The 13,620-nt window shown below is 39.2% G+C and overlaps 1 protein-coding gene across 4 annotated transcripts in view; it reads left to right on the plus strand.

The window, feature by feature from the left end:
* Nucleotides 1–13,620, plus strand: part of LOC130926868 (hyccin 2-like) — a 72,220-nt gene that overhangs the window by 14,922 nt on the left and 43,678 nt on the right. For all 4 annotated transcript variants that reach the window (XM_057852155.1, XM_057852157.1, XM_057852158.1 and 1 more), the window contains exon 2: nt 8,796–8,872. The gene's annotated coding sequence lies outside the window, so the exon portion shown is untranslated. The remainder of the gene's footprint in view (nt 1–8,795; nt 8,873–13,620) is intronic.

Consider the following 13,620-nt stretch of genomic DNA (forward strand, 5'->3'; position numbering starts at 1 on the left):
CAACCTTTAGACAAAATAACTGCAAACAACAGCTTCCGGTATCCATCAATGAGTTTCTTACAATGCCCTGCTGGAATTTTAGACTATTCTTCTTTGGCCAACTCCTCCAGGTCTCTGAGATTTGAAAGGTGCCTTCTCCAAACTGCCATTTTCAGATCTCTCCACAGGTGTTCTATGGGATTCAGGTTTAGACCCGTTGCTGGCCACTTTAGAAGTCTCCAGTGCTTTCTCTCAAACCATTTTCTAGTGTTTTTTGACGTGTGTTTTAAGTCATTGTCCTGCTGGAAGACCCATGACCTCTGAGGGAGACTCAGCTTTCTCACACTGGGCACTACATTATGCTGCAAAATTTGTTGGTAGTTTTCAGACTTAAGCTCAACGCCTCATAAGCATAATGCCATGCACACAGTCAAGCAGTCCAGTGCCAGAAGCAGCAAAGCAATCCCAAAACATCAAGGAGCCTCCGCCATGTTTGACTGGGGACCGTGTTCTCTTCTTTGAAGGCCTCGTTTTTTCCCCCTGTAAACTCTATGTTGATGCCTTTTCCCAAAAAGCTCTACTTGTGTCTCATCTGACCAGAGAACATTCTTCCAAAACGTTTTTGGCTTACTCAGGTAAGCTTTGGCAAACTCCAGCCCGGCTTTTTTTGATGTTTCTGGGTCAGAAATGGGGACTTCCTGGGTATGCTACCATAGAGTCCCTTTTCATTCAGACGCTGACGGATAGTATGGGTTGACACTGTTGTACCCTCGGACTGCAGGACAGCTTGAACTTGTTTGGATGTTAGTCGAGGTTCGTTATCCACCATTAGCACAATCTTTCCTTGAAATCTCATCAATTTTTCTTTTTGTCCTCATCTAGGGAGGTTAGCCGCAGTGCCATGGGCTTTACACTTATTGATGACAGTGCGCACGGTAGACACAGGAACATTCAGGTCTTTGGAGATGGACTTGTAGCCTTCAAATTGCCCATGCATCCTCACAATTTTGCTTCTCAAGTCCTCAGACAGTTCTTTGGTCTTCTTTCTTTTCTGTATGCTCAATGTTGTACACACAAGGACACAGGACAAAGGTTGAGTCAACTTTAATCCATTTCAACTGGCTGCAGGTGTGATTTAGTTTAGGGATGTCCCGATCCAGGTTTTTGCACTTCCGATTCAATACCGATATTGTTTTGCACTTCCGATCCGATACCGATACTGGCCGATACCGACCTATATGAGCATGTGTTAAAGTTTAAAGTTATTTAGCCTCCTTACTTAGTTGTCAGACTCATGTTGAAAAAGGTTTTAGTTCTCTTGATAACAACTAGCCAGCTGAATTAGGTGAGTGTGAATAACACACAATGGTTGGTAACAAGAAACTGACCTGTTTATTCAGTGACAAACACAAAACATTATAAATAACAAACAGAAATGGCATAGTCAGTCAGTAAAACGTGCAAATAATATTGTAAACTGTCTTAAAAAAGCAAAATACACCAACAACCTCAGTGGAAAATCCCCCAAATCCCCCAAGCTATTAGATGCTTTTAATGTTTCGTGCATTAGTTACAAAAATTGAATAAAAAGTCTCTCAGGTTTAAATAAACGACTATTTCAGTATCAAGTTAACATTTTAAAACAGTAAATAAAATACTCAAGGCCCCATTCAGTATCAGCAGCTTTAAACTACATTCAATTCATTTAATTTTGCGAATCAACTGTTAAAGTTGTTAAAATTGCTCCCGTTATTCCATAATTTCCCTTCTGTCTATTTTCGACATGTGAAAGTTTTAAAACTGTTTTGAAGATAGATTCAAGTCAAGATTTTGCCGATTTAGGAGTATTTTAGATAGAAAGTTAATTAGGTTCGCTTGGAAGGTTCACAACAGCCTACTAGGGAAGTCTTCTGCTTTCAGATGGCAGCTGTTTACTAACATATCTGGTTTTCAATACTTCAATGTTGCTAACGCAGTCGCGTCTGTTGTTTTGCATCTAGTTCTATATACATATGATATCTATTATCTCCAGTAAAACGACGTTGACGTAGTTTGTAGCGGCTGTCAGCAGCAGTCAGGTATTCTTGTGTTTTTTATCGAGCGGTATGAGTTGAGCTAAAGCCGTGAGTTGAGCATTGGCATTACCTGGGTCTATGACAAGCATTATGTTTACTTTCGGGATGCAATGCGGTCAGTTTCTCATTGCGTCCCGAAGACCGTCCTGTGTTTTAGTTCCGCTTTACTTGACATATTTCAATAATCGGAATTTGGATGTTTGTGAATCGTTCTCGAATCTTCCACGGCCGAATCGCTCAAGGATGTAATGATGGCTGGTCATGTTGTACTGTGGTTCCAAGTGTTGGATGGTGTGTCTTTACTCACGAGAGAGAATGGCTCGTCACCCAGATTGAATTCTTCGGCAATGACTCTTGTTATTCCTTGGGCTTTGGGACTGTCGAGTGCCAGTTTGTCATGCATAGCAAAAGTTTCTGCCAGTGTTAGTTGCGTAGGACCTTTCTTTTTGTCTTCGGTTTTCTAACATACTCCTCATATTGTTTGTGGTGGTATTTTGCTAATGCTTGATTAGGTTGGTTGTATTAAAACTTCTTACAGCTTTACCACTACGCTTGACTTTATTGTGGCATATGTTGCACTCTGCCTCTTCGTCTTTGTCGTCCTTTAAGGTGAAATGATCCCACACAGCTGAAATTTTTACCGATAGTCTCTCGGTAAATTGGGAGACGGTAATGTAAATGTAGTGTGTTGAAGGTGTGCCGTAAAATGCGGACCGGATTTTAGGGAAACCGAAGCAAAAACTGGAATGGATAATGTAAATCGGTGCGCTGGAAAACCCTGACCAGACTTTAAAAAAAAAAAAAAAACTGGATCGGAAGTCTGGATCGGAATTTTTCCGTGTTGGCCGATCCGATACCGATGCGCATTTTTTTGCCCATATCGGCGTCCGATCCGATCCAAATATCGGATCGGGACATCTCTAATTTAGTTATTGCTACTACCTGTTATGTGTCACAGGTAAGTAACAGGTGCTGTTAATTACACAAATTAGAGAAGCATCACATTATTCTTCAAAGGATGCCAGTACTTTTGTCCGGCCCATTTTGGAGTTTTGTGTAAAATGACAATGATTTGATTTTTTTCATTCTCTTTTGTTTTTATCATTGCAAGCAAGATATTACTGCCAAAGCATTTGTAATTACAATCATTTTCTGTGAGGAATTGAGCATTTTCTGTCAGAATTGCAGGGGTGCCAAAAGCAGTGTGTATCTACACTCACCGGCCACTTTATTAGGTACACCTGTCCAACTGCTCGTTAACACTTACTTTCTAATCAGCCAATCACATGGCGGCAACTCAGTGCATTTAGGCATGTAGACATGGTTTAAGACAATCTCCTGCAGTTCAAACCGAGCATCAGTGTGGGGAAGAAAGGTGATTTGAGTGACTTTGAACGTGGTATGGTTGTTGGTGCCAGAAAAGTTGTTGGTGCCAAAACCGAAAAGGCGCGGTTCATAAAGGCGTATTGAACCATACAGGGCGAACCGTACGGTTTGGCTTTGAACCGCAAACAGTTGCACTGCTAATATATACAGTATATATATGTTCCAATCTAACTTATTTTAAGACAAAATAAATAGTTTTATGATTTTACCTATACTTGCACATGAAATCCATGCGACAGTCCTTCAGTTTTAAAAGTCTTTGTCTCAATAAAGATTGCCTGGATGAAAGCTGTCCTTTACTAGTCCTCTTCCAACTGTATGTTTTGATTTTTTTTTTTTTTTGTTAATGTTGAAAAGTTTTCAGCGCTAACTTTTCATCTGAGTGGCTGATTATTCGTGCTTATTTAGGCTTCCAGGCAAATTCTTCATATCACAATATCCATTTTGAGTCCAGACTGTTCTATTTGTTATTTATAGAGGAACAGAGACACACTATTTCCCGTGCATACCAACAGGGTTACTTAGAGCATAGACTTCACTATCAGATGGTGAAGTCAATGCATAGAGATTACATCGCGTGCCAAGCGGCACAGCTAGGACCTGCCTCACAGCGCATCTCCTTCCTGTTTTGAACAAGAGTTATGGAGCATGCGAAAATTATATTCTAAATCGGGAGGGGGGGGGGGATTCCTATTGGAATTACAGTGCCTTGCAAAAGTATTCGGCCCCCTTGAACCTTGCAACCTTTCGCCACATTTCAGGCTTCAAACATAAAGATATAAAATTTTAATTTTTTGTCAAGAATCAACAAGTGGGACACAATCGTGAAGTGGAACAAAATTTATTGGATAATTTAAACTTTTTTATCAAATAAAAAACTGAAAAGTGGGGCGTGCAATATTATTCGGCCCCCTTGCGTTAATACTTTGTAGCGCCACCTTTTGCTCCAATTACAGCTGCAAGTCGCTTGGGGTATGTTTCTATCAGTTTTGCACATCGAGAGACTGACATTCTTGCCCATTCTTCCTTGCAAAACAGCTCAAGCTCAGTGAGGTTGGATGGAGAGTGTTTGTGAACAGCAGTCTTCAGCTCTTTCCACAGATTCTCGATTGGATTCAGGTCTGGACTTTGACTTGGCCATTCTAACACCTGGATACGTTTATTTTTGAACCATTCCATTGTAGATTTGGCTTCATGTTTTGGATCATTGTCCTGTTGGAAGATAAATCTCCGTCCCAGTCTCAGGTCTTGTGCAGATACCAACAGGTTTTCTTCCAGAATGTTCCTGTATTTGGCTGCATCCATCTTCCCGTCAATTTTAACCATCTTCCCTGTCCCTGCTGAAGAAAAGCAGGCCCAAACCATGATGCTGCCACCACCATGTTTGACAGTGGGGATGATGTGTTCAGGGTGATGAGCTGTGTTGCTTTTACACCAAACATATCGTTTTGCATTGTGGCCAAAAAGTTCCATTTTGGTTTCATCTGACCAGAGCACCTTCTTCCACATGTTTGGTGTGTCTCCCAGGTGGCTTGTGGCAAACTTTAAACAAGACTTTTTATGGATATCTTTGAGAAATGGCTTTCTTCTTGCCACTCTTCCATGAAGGCCAGATTTGTGCAGTGTTCGACTGATTGTTGTCCTATGGACAGACTCTCCCACCTCAGCTGTAGATCTCTGCAGTTCATCCAGAGTGATCATGGGCCTCTTGGCTGCATCTCTGATCAGTTTTCTCCTTGTTTGAGAAGAAAGTTTGGAAGGACGGCCAGGTCTTGGTAGATTTGCAGTGGTCTGATGCTCCTTCCATTTCAATATGATGGCTTGCACAGTGCTCCTTGAGATGTTTAAATCTTGGGACATCTTTTTGTATCCAAATCCAGCTTTAAAATTCTCCACAACAGTATCTCGGACCTGCCTGGTGTGTTCCTTGGTTTTCATAATGCTCTCTGCACTTTAAACAGAACCCTGGAACTATCACAGAGCAGGTGCATTTATACGGAGACTTGATTACACGCAGGTGGATTCTATTTATCATCATCGGTCATTTAGGACAACATTGGATCATTCAGAGATCCTCACTGAACTTCTGGAGTGAGTTTGCTGCACTGAAAGTAAAGGGGCCGAATAATATTGCACGCCCCACTTTTCAGTTTTTTATTTGTTAAAAAAGTTTAAATTATCCAATAAATGTTGTTCCACTTCACGATTGTGTCCCACTTGTTGTTGATTCTTGACAAAAAAATTAAATTTCATATCTTTATGTTGAAGCCTGAAATGTGGCGAAAGGTTGCAAGATTCAAGGGGGCCGAATACTTTTGCAAGGCACTGTATATGTAAAGCTGTTTATAAATACATACCAAATGACAACAATTAAAATGTACTAAAAATTATAATTGCATTTTTATTTTTTCCATGACTGACGAGTGAGGCGCTGCCTCCCTGGTGGAAGCACATCACTGCTCGAAGACCTCCCACAAATATGTACGCACTAAGAAAGAATGAGGGATTCCTCGTTTCTTCTGAGGTGTAAGCTTGATATTCAGCAAGCGTCATGTTAGTTGGTTGCCTGGGTACTTGAAGAAAGGGGCAGTTGGAAGTGGCACAAACAGGCACAGAACTTCAATAATTCATGGTTGAGTGAGCGAAGATGACCTTGGGGAAGAAACAGTGTTGGACTCGGTGCTGAAAACTGGCACTGCTCATTTGGGTTTGATTTGAAGTTTAATTGAACAGTAACTCAACCTTTTTTTTACACAATATTATTGCTTATATGAACAATTTGAGGACAATACTTTGAATTATTCTTGGTTTATTTTAGTAACATTTGTCTTTGTGTAAAATCTGTAAACAGATGACATCTGAGAAGACGGAAGATTTTGGCCCATAGATATAAATCTTGCTGAGTCTAGCATTTGGAACAAGTGAAAATTAAAAGCAAAAATGTCCAAAAAAAAAGACACTAAGAAGTGGTGGTTTCACTATAAATATTCCAAGCATGTCTCCTCTGCATTCCTATCGCTGGGTTTAACAATGTCTTTCTGTCTTAGCTTATCATGATTTTGAACACCCTGGTTATTTAGTGTTAGAAATCAGTTAGTGTGTAATGAATAATGAGCTGTTCAGTTCTGGAGGCAGACTTCCTATCAGTACTGACTAGAATGTTATGAGGAAGGGGATTTACCGGATTTTTCGGACTAAAAGTCGTGATTTCTTTTTTGTTTTATAGTTTGGCTGGGGGTACGACTTATACTCTGGAGCGACTTATGTGTGAAATTATTAACGTATTGACACTGATGGTTTGGTAAACTTGTTAACATGTTCTTTATGCTATGGTTATCTGAATAACTCTTAATAGCTATGTTACGTTAACATACCGGCCATGTTCGCATTTTGTTGTTCATGCATCATGTAACATTATCATACCTGTACTGTACACATATTCAGCTTGTTGTTCTCTATTGTATTTTTATTTTAAATTGCCTTTTAAGATGACATACTTTATCTGTTCTATGTGTTGGATTTCATCAAGTAAATTTCCCCCAAAAATGCGATTTATACTCCGGTGCGACTTGTATGTTTTTTTTTTCCTCTTCATTGCGCATTTTTGGGCTGGTGCGACATATACTCAGGTGCGACTTTTAGTCCGATAAATACGGTAATCAGATGGTTTTACATTGGATTCCTAATTGTGTGACTATTTGAAAGGAAAGCATTGCCATAACCAGACTACAAATCAACAAAGGAAAAATTCATTTTGTCTTTGATGTCTTTTGTTCCAATGATCGGCACTGTTTAGCAGTCTTTTTTTTACCGCCATTGTAATTTTGTATCTGAAGTGCAGAAACAGGATGGGGTGGTACTTTGCTAGCCCATTGCAAACACTGCTGTAGACAATGAGCCAATCCTGACTGTGTACGTGAGAAATGGTTCATGTGTGAATTTGCTTATTGTCATTCGCGGGACTTATTGTGTAGGTTTCTTAACAGTGACAGCCAGAACTATTTTGACGTTGATCCTTATTACAGACTGAGTCAGCGTGTTAACATCAAAGCCAATGGGGTGGTTGAGGCCAACAGAAATATCACGCTTTCAGAAAATGGGATGAGCATCAGTCCAGATATACGCGGCTGCTGCTGTGCACTTTTGCTGGGTGCTTCTTTTGATGCCGTTTCTATGAGAGTCCTTCGGATAAACACAGGGCTGCGTCCTTAATTAGCGCGAGTCCTGGGAATCTGCATCTCAGGGATAAGAAGAGTACTCTTGCGTTTTTATTTATTTATTTATTTTTGCAGTCGACACTAACCTTATGGTACTTGCGTCCAGTGTTGTTAATAACTGTGTAAGAATATAACGGCGTTATTTTTTAGTAGTGAGTAATTTAATTAAGTACTTTTCTCATCTTGGCAACACCGTTACTGAGGCGGGAAAGGCGTGCGTCACTATGCGTTACTATGTTGGTTGAATGACGCGAGAAAAGTAACGGACTCACGGAGACGAGAGAGCAGAGCAGGAGTGGGGAGGAGTCAAGGGAGTTGTGACGGCGTTGCAAACGCGATGCTAGGTGGCTCCAGCAATACCTGACTGTATCCGATAGCCTACAAACTACGGTAGATATCACATAATATAGAATTAGATGCAAATGACAGACACGGCGGCATTAGCAACATGTATAAAGAACTAGATGCATTAGTAAACAGCCGCCATCTTAAAGCAGTAGACCTCTCAGAAAGGCTCTGTTGTAGAGAAACTTCCTAGCAAGCCTAAGTGTTTTTATCTAAAATGCTCCTAAATCGGCGAAATCTTGACTTAAATCTATCTTTAAATGATGAAACAGTTTTCAAACTTACACATGTCGAACGTAGACAGAAGGGAACTAATGCAATAACGGGAGCAATTTTAACAACTTTAACGGTTGATTCACAACATTAAATGACTTCCACACATAGCAACGGTTACTATCTAGTTATCGACATATCCGCAATACCCCTGTGTCTAGTTAAGTTTAGGGTAAAGAATTGGGCTAGGGCCAATTGCCCCAAAAACCCTTTAAACTTCACATTGTGTGACCTGTTTTTGAGAAAAAAAACATGAAAATTATCACCAGTTACTTTGCCAAGTAACTAATTACTCTTACATTCAGGTAACTGAGTTACTAACGCAATTACCTTTTGGGAGAAGTAATTTGTAACTGTAATTACTTTTTGAAATTAAGATTAATAACACTGCTTGCATCTATGGATCGATGATATATTCACTTTTCAAATGAATTGTTTTCCTCTACTTTTCCACCAGCTGTGTGTGTCTAATAAAATAATAATTTCTGTTCATTTTTAAACATGTCTCTTCTTGTCTCAGGTGACCCTCAACAATGTGTGACACTGTGGAAAACCATTCATCTCTCCTTGTGGAGAACTGAGTTGTCGCTCACCAAGGTAAGAAAAAAAAAGGTTGATGTACCTCACAAAGTCTAAGACGTTGAATTTGTGTGTAGCCTGAAAATAGGTACGGACAAAGAATGAGACTCATACTGGGTTTCCTCGAGTAAACTTGCTAAGCCTGCTGGTAGAGAAGCCCGCTGGCGGCCTACCATGTTTTTGATGAAATTTAAAATAAAAAGTTGATATGAATTTTTGAAATTATGACTATTATGTAGTATTATAAGCCATTTTCTAACAATACTTGAATAAATCTTAGAAAAAGGAAGTCTTTAAATACAGTTTTAACAAACGCTTTTGTTACAGTGGAGCGTGGGGGGGGGGGGGTAGACCTTGCAAACCACCATTTTTTATTTATTGACTATGTTGGAAACACCAATAATTACTACCGTAATTTCCCGAATATAAGGTGCACCCGTGTATAATGCGCACCCCAAATTTACTTGTAAAATCTAGGGAAAATTATTGTACCCGTTTATAACGCGCACCCTAATAGAAGAATACAAGAAAACAGAGCTTGTGTACAGATACAGAAATGTCATTTTACTGAATGGTGAAACACAGCACAAGCATAGCATATTTGTAGTTCAAAACATTACCATAAACTGACAATATTTACGGTAATAATATGATTTGACAACTTCTCCAATTTACCAGAATCTAGGAGAAAACAAAACAGATGTGACTTTTCTTTTAAAGGCTGCTGTATAATTTGCTCGTTTCATCATGATGGATAAATGTTTCTTCCATGGATTGATACGGTAAAATGAAAGTGAGAACGTAAGTCGGAAATCCGAGAGAGCTCATCGCTGTCGACACGACAGTAACAATAGGAATTATTGTTATTTGGGTTTGAGTTTCCCGAGGGACAGATACAGTTGACGGACACACACAGGAAGTCTGTTGTTATGTTTGTTATGGTCGGAGTTGCGGAGCTGCAATAAACGTTGACTCAAATGAGTTCAAGAAACTAAGTTCTGTGCTTTATGAAGAGTGAAAAAAGCAGAATTTAACAAAGACTAAATCATTCGGCCGATCAGAGTGAAGTATTACCGAAACAAAATGGTGACGTCACATACCGTAATGGTCGGCAATGGCTCGCCGCATACGTTTCTTCAACACAACGGGGCCGTGTCAAAAAAAAAAAAAATCGGTTTATATATATATATATATATATATATATATATATATATATATATATATATATTTATATATATATATATTTCTATCTCCATCCATGTACCCGTTTATAATGCGCACCATGATTTTACAAGTTCATTTTGGGGGAAAAAAGTGCGCGTTATATTTGGGAAATTATAAGAGGGAGGATAGGGCTAGGAGAAATGATGGTTTGCCATGAGATGCTTAAATTCCTTTGTCGAGAAAAGTGAAAAAAACAACAACCCCCAACTATGCTCCAATGGGTGGAAGTAAAAACACTTCAGCACATAAGCAACAGAATAAAACCTTACAACAAAAATTCAGACTTGCACATGTAGATCTTCTTTAGATGCTCCTATGGGTGCAGGGGGAAAAACAAGCTGCAAAAACAAAAAAAAAAAAATTACACCACAACCTCAGACTTGCACATGTAGGGTGGATTACCAGAGGGGTGTGTCGGTAATAAACTGACACACCATAGGATCATTCAGCATAATCTTATTGAGATATCCGATAATCAGGCCTTTGCTGACTCAGACTCGTCCAGATCAAAATCAGGATGTGTGTACCCCACTTTATTAATTACCACTTAGACATGTTCTCTGTACAAGATTTGATATACAATTTTGAGCCTAGACAGTTAAGCTTGCTTCACAGTGTGGTGTGTTTCCATTCATTGTCCGTTAGAGAAATATATTCAACATTTAACTCTTTCAGTGCCTTTGATAATGGTTGAGGTCCAATAATGTAGTTGTTTTCATCCTTCTGCTGTAAATATAAATGAGTTTTTCAGTAGAAGACGACTAGACGTCCAATCCATTTCAACTGGGTGGTCTCGCAGCAAGTGAACGAATGTCCATGGATGTCTATCACCAAACAATGACAGCCAATAAATTTTAGTCAAATGGGATCCGTTATTGTTTACACACTGTCGAAGGCGTTCACGAAAGTTTTGTATATCTCGGCGGGTCATTTCATGTGGAATGGGAGTAATTTCTTGACGAATTGCATCTTTAAGTTGTTCAATAGATCAAGGGTGATTACTGTATACCTTTGACTTGAGGTATCCCCAGAAAAAAAAATTGCATGGATTTAAATTAGGCGAACAGGCGGGCCAACCGGTCAACACGCAGTGAGATCAAATGACCATGGATCTCCCTCAAAATCCCCAGCGCATGTTGAGAAGTGTGGGCTGTTGCCCCGTCGTATTGAAACCAAACATTTTCCATGTCGTGGATCATATTCAGTTTTGGTCTGAGAAAAATCTCTAGCATCTCACAATATTGATCAGAGTTCAGTCACTGTAACGTTGTCTTCTTCGAAGAAGTATGGACCCCACATACCGAATTCTGCTTTGATTTTCGTTTAATGCAGATCCAGTAGCTCTGAAGTTGGTAACGCATAAGGAGATCGTGTTTTGAACTGGTACGGGATCAAGTCTACCAAATGCAAACGGAACGCTCGTTGTGTTGCAGTTACAGATTCGTTTTTGTTGATAAATGTTTCCACAATGAAAGCGCGATGCTCACCAGTCCAATTCATGGCATCAACTGAAAAAGAAACAAAAAACAATGGCATTACTGTTCGGCATATATATTATATATATATGTATATGTATGTATATATATTAGGGCTGCCAAACGATTAAAAATTTTAATAGAGTTAATCACAGCTTAAAAATGAATTGTAATTAATCACAATGCAAACCATCTCTAAAATATGCCATATTTTTCTGAAAATTACTGTTGGAATGGAAAGATAAAAGACGGACATAAACATTCAACATACCGTACATAAGTACTGTGTATGTTTATTATAGCAATAAATCCACAAGATGGCATTAACTTTATTAACATTCTTTCTGTTAAAGGGATCCACAGATAGAAAGACTTGTAGTTCTTAAAAGATAAATGTTAGTAAAAGTTATAGTAATTTTATAAAACCCCTCCAAATGTTTTTGTTTTAATAAAATTTGTAAAATTTTTATTCAAAAAATAAACTAGTAGCTCGCCATTGTTGACGTCGCCGAGCGGTGACGTCACAGCCGTTCTTCCACAGTTTAACTATGTAAGATAGTGACTGAAATACACCACAAGGTGTCAATGGCGAGTTTTAAATTATTTAGAAAACGAAAGCAAGCCAGTGAGTGTGTTTTGACCCTCGACTGACGCCGTAGCTCTGTCTTTTTTTGTTTTGTTTTTAGACTGGGTCTATTGTGATTCACGTTCCTTTGAGTGCTGGCTTCACAACGTACGAGACCTCTGATAGTTTGTATATTGTGACTAAATATTGCCTTCCAGTGTATTTGTTGCGCTAAACGAAATGTTTGAATAGATTTTGACCAAAGTCTGAGAAAGTTTTATGTCATTTTGCATAACTATTTTGATTGGGAATGCCAGTTCTCTTTGCATTTTTGTTTAACTGTGTGAGAATAGGGCCTCATTAATACAGATTGAAGTGCTTTTCTTTCAGTGAACATTATTATTATTATTATTTTTTTTTTTATGAGCGAAAGGAATATTATTTTTGTTGTGCTTATACTAAATGATACTTATGGTTTTTTTTATGTTTGTTGTGAAGGAGTTGTCAAAGCTTATGCCTATAAACGGCGCGGTCCAATGAACGCCTGTGTCCACTCGCCTTTCTCTTTTCTTTTTTTTCCTAATAGCTCTCGCAAAAAACGGCGTCATTGTAATGTGTTTGAAGCAATGCATGAGCGGGTCATTCCGCGCATGTGTTAATTGCGTCAAATATTTTAACGTGATTAATTAAAAAAATTAATTACCGCCCGTTAATGCGATGATTTTGACAACTCTATACTTAACCATAATTATCGGTTCAATAATAGGAATTATGACGTCATCCCAATAAATACAATAACATTATTAATAGGCCCGATAATATACAGTATAATTATTTTGGCACGGTGTCGGTGAATTGGGATGTGTGCGTTCGTTTCCACTCCTGTTTTGCCAGTCTAATGTATCAGTGACTGTGTGTGGGAGAAGAAGAGGGAGTTGTGCCACAAATCAAGCGCTCCCTTCTGTGTCGTAACGCTCAAACGTCAGCAGTGTGCTAAAAAAAAAAAAAAAAGATATAGAGCGACAACACATCTTAATAAGCCACTTAAAAGATCACAATCGCTTTGATGGTGTTTTAAAAGTGTACGAGGACGCACGAGCTGCGACTGAATCTGCCCATTCAGTTCCGAAGCCAGCTAAGGAAACCGGGGTTGTACCATTTAGCGAGGCCTTTGAAAAGTTTCGCAAAGATGCTCCAGGGCTATATCGATCACAAACATGATCACAGAAATGATGGCGCTATCAACCCTTTTCCCTAATTGAAGACATAGGATTCAGGCTGCTACTTCGTCCCTTGGAGCCCAGGTTCATCATTCCAAGCCGAATGTTTACCGGCAAAGTATTATGAGATTGCCACAAGCTTCCATACTTCGATCGGCAACCATGCACGGCACGTAAGTTTCACCACGGACATATGGACGTGTAATGTTAGTCCTGTCAGCATGCTTGATATGACTGCGCAGTGGCTGGACAACGATTTCAAACTGCAAGGATTTAGTACTG

Source organism: Corythoichthys intestinalis, chromosome 12, assembly GCF_030265065.1.
Source record: "Corythoichthys intestinalis isolate RoL2023-P3 chromosome 12, ASM3026506v1, whole genome shotgun sequence".
NCBI classification, from domain to species: domain Eukaryota; kingdom Metazoa; phylum Chordata; class Actinopteri; order Syngnathiformes; family Syngnathidae; genus Corythoichthys; species Corythoichthys intestinalis.